This window comes from Strigops habroptila, chromosome 7 (genome assembly GCF_004027225.2).
Source record: "Strigops habroptila isolate Jane chromosome 7, bStrHab1.2.pri, whole genome shotgun sequence".
Lineage (NCBI taxonomy): Eukaryota > Metazoa > Chordata > Aves > Psittaciformes > Psittacidae > Strigops > Strigops habroptila.
The window spans coordinates 56985744-56989818 of NC_044283.2; the positions used below are offsets into that span (position 1 = coordinate 56985744).

The 4075-nt window shown below is 41.8% G+C and overlaps 1 long non-coding RNA gene across 1 annotated transcript; it reads left to right on the forward strand.

Annotated features, from left to right (window-relative positions):
* Positions 1-402: 402 nt before the first annotated feature.
* On the forward strand, positions 403-3856 carry LOC115610803. The gene is made up of 2 exons (XR_003992340.1): positions 403-722; positions 2791-3856. It is a non-coding gene; the product is annotated as an uncharacterized LOC115610803 (long non-coding RNA).
* Positions 3857-4075: the final 219 nt, after the last annotated feature.

Here is a 4075-nt window from a genome sequence, read left to right on the forward strand (position 1 = left end):
TAGCTTTTTTAAGGTCCTCCCTGTGAGAAACTATGGACTAGGATATTGTTTATTAAGATTTATGTTAAGCTCAATGTAAAGGTTAGGCAACAAAGATGTGAAATCGCTTATGCAAACAGAAACCCGGACACTGCTTGAGTAAGATAAGATAACCACAATCGCGAGATAACCGCCAGACTTCCAGGAACCGACAGAAACAGGACAAACAACCCCAGATAAGGACATGTGAATGAGGGGTCAACTATGGGATAAAGGAGAAAGACTTCTTATTTCGGCCTCAACGACCACCAGGAGGTAGAAAACGACCCCCTAACAACAACTGAAGCATGCGCAGAGTACCTCCACTACTTCATGAACACGGAAGTAAAGATGTATAAAAAGGGACTGTTTGAACTGCTCAGCACGGCAGTGGCGGAGCGCAGACTCCCCTGTCGTCCAGCGCTGTTTTTGCTCATATTCTACTTGCTATAATTAATAAAATTTTAATTGGATTATGATCCGTTGTGGTCACAATTTATGACAATTTCTGGTGCCGTGACTCGGATAAGGAACGGTGGGCTTTGGTCCTCCGGGGAGGCGCCCCGCGACATTTCGCGGCCCCGCGACCAACAGCTCACTCCAACCTTACCGACGAACCTAAATTCTAGGATACTGAGCAAAAAAGGACCGGTAAAATCCCATAAAATTCTGTGCACGGGAGTCCGGACGAAGACGCAGGACGCGTAAGTATACTGCGAAGTTGTTCGCGGGTTCGCCGTTCGGGCGGGATTGGGTATCCTGGATTATAACGAACGAGAGGTTCGATATACTGAACCAAGCGAGTGTGGACCCTTTAGTACTGCGTTTCCCACCTCCCGCGAGGGACTGGGCCAGGAATAAGGGGAGCGAGTGAGTGTGTGTTTGTGGATAATCCAGAAGATGGGGGCGAAGGGCAGCAAGCCTTCGACTCCCATGGGGAGGGTACACACTGTACCTAAAAATACCCCTCTGGCATATATCTTAGACAATTGGAGATATTCCCCTGGAACCCTAGGGAAAGATAAGCAAAAAATGATAGAATATTGTACTAAGATATGGGGAGGGAAGAAGATTTCTAAAAATGTCTTTTGGCCAGTCTATGGGTCAGAAGAAGATTGGGTAAGACAGCAATTAAACCTCTGGGTTAATAATAAAAAACCCCTTAACCCGGAGGAGAGTCAATATGCGGAAGTGTGGCTAGAAAGACCGAGAGCTAGACTTTATCCGCTGAATGAAATAAAAACTAAACAAAAGAAAAAGAAGGAAGAGTTAGACGAAACCCTTCTAACCCCCCCTCCTTACATTCCTCCTCCTGCTCCCGCAGAAGTCCCCAGAGCGCCCACTCCCCCACCAGAGTCGGAACAAGGGTCTCCCCCTCTTCCTAGACGCGTAACTAGAAGTCAAAAAGGGGCAGCTCAGATGTACCCCCTAAGGGAAATACCCATGGGGGGACCTCAACCTGTGATCGGATATATTTCCGTACCCCTAAACTCGGCTGACCTACGAGATTTTAAAAGAACCGAAATGGGAAACTTAATTGAGGACCCACTGGGAGTGGCAGAAAGATTAAATCAATTTTTGGGACCAAACCTTTATACTTGGGATGAGATGCAATCTATCCTTGGTCAATTATTTACTACCGAGGAAAGAGATATGATTAGACGAGCAGGAATGAGACTGTGGGATGCTCAACATGCCCAGGGACCCCAAGCAGAGAGTCAGGGGCTCTATATCTTAGGGGACCGGAGTCATCATGAGCCCTTGATAAAATTAAAAATAGGTCCCCATAAACAAGAGTTCACCTTTTTAGTAGACACTGGGGCTGAGAAATCAACTATTAAGCAAATACCTGAGGGATGTAAAGTTTCCCCTGAAAAGGTACAAGTAATTGGGGCAAAAGGAGAACCCTTTAAAGTAAGCAAAATCAAAAATGTGGTATTCGAAACTGAAAATAAATTTGGAATGGGTGAACTCTTGCTCGTCCCTGAAGCAGAATTTAATCTGTTAGGACGAGATTTAATTGTTGAATTGCAATTAGAAATTAAAGTGAAAAATCAGGAGCTAACAGTGTCTGCTTATCCTTTAACCGTGGATGATCAAAAACAAATTAACCCCGATGTCTGGTACTCTCCGGACACAATTAGTAGACTGAAAATCCCACCGATTAAAATCCAACTTTCTGAACCCCACATACCTGTGAGGGTAAGGCAATATCCCATATCCCTAGAAGGACGGAGGGGATTAAAACCAGAAATTGATCGATTGTTAGCACAAGACACTTTGTGTCAAAAATTGTTAAAGATCTAGCTGAAAGCTTGGGGATTAAGTGGGAATACCATACACCATGGCATCCACAAAGTTCGGGAAAAGTTGAAAGGATAAATGGAGAAATCAAAACTATTTTGACTAAATTAATGATAGAAACCAAATTATCATGGATTAAGTGCCTACCCATGGCACTATTAATTCTCAGAACCAGACCCCGAGCAGATGTAGGAATATCAGCGTTTGAAATGGTGTATGGAATGTCTTATAGAATTGAAAGTCCACAAACAAATGTTTTAATTCGAGACCGTGTGATTAATGAATATGTTTCACAATTAGCAGAACATCGTAACAAGCTTTGGGAACATGGACTGATTGTACAACGACCCCCGTTGGACTTAAAAATTCATAATGTTAAACCTGGGGATTGGATATTGATTAAAGTGTGGAAGGAAGAAACCCTAAAACCCAATTGGGAGGGACCTTATCTTGTTTTGCTTACAACAGAAACAGCTGTCCGAACTGCTGAGCGTGGATGGACTCATGCCAGTCGCATTAAAGGCCCAGTGACGAGACCCCACTGGAAAGTAATCAGTACTCCAGGTGACACCAAGATAACCCTGAAAAGATAACGTAATGATAAAGACTTTATTTGATTATTTTGCCGCATTACCTTTTGGTATAAAGTGTGTATTGCTGTTTATATTTGCTATAATTATTTCTCTTTTTTTCTATTATATATGGAAGCGTACAAAGTGTGTTGAAGGAAATTGCTAAACTTATGCAACCTCACAATATTAAATATAGAAGATATGTTGATGTAAATAATATATGCACTCTAGATATACGAATTAGGTGTAATGATTTGAACTGCAATTGTTATCCATTTGCTTGTTTTAGGTGTAAGGTATGCCAGGATAAATGGTAGACACATTGTGAATGTGGATACCCTCCAATAGGAGTTTGCACACAGTGTTGGAAAATCCAAAGAACTCTCACTGAGTGGAAATTAAAACAATTAGAGTCTAAACAAGAAATTATTCGGGAATCCCATGAGTGGTGGGAAATTTTTGCCAAAGGAATAAACCCTCGATATTATTGCTACCACTCCAACGAACCAGTCCCCTTTGTAGCTGAAATTTTGGTTATAAAATGCAGAAGGGAAGTACTGACCGTGTCTTACTTTGCCCCATTAGTTAAAGCTGCAAAGTGGGAAGCCTATATAAACAGGCAGAAAGCCCGAAACAACTGTTCTCCTGAAGAATTCCCTTGCTGCCGAGAAGATGGTACACCCCGTGGCTCGAAGCAACCGAGTCGACGGGCGAGGCAGAGGAGGAACAAACTGTGGAGAAAAGAACCAGAACGATGGGACACAAAAGCAGCAATGGCCGAACTTCCCCAGGACTGGTAAAAATATACTTAAATTGGCAAAATTAACAGACACCCTTTTTTTTTCTGGTATACCGTTAGTTTTGTTATTGATAATAACCCAAGCAAATGGAAACCCTCATAAACCTATGAACTAGACAATAACAAACATAAAATACACTTTATTAAAGAACGGTTTGACATAGCTAAACTGCTTATTTTAACTACGAGGTCTGGGGCAAAATATAAGAGTGTATCTATTAATGAAGATGAAGATTGCTGTGAATACATTATGCCACGTGAGAACTATGCCTTTTGTAATTGTGAGGTATTACCTTGTGAGTGTTATGATAAATATTGGGATTGTGGAAAAAGGTTTGTTCGCAGTGCTGAAAATGAAAGTAACGTCTAATAAACAATAATA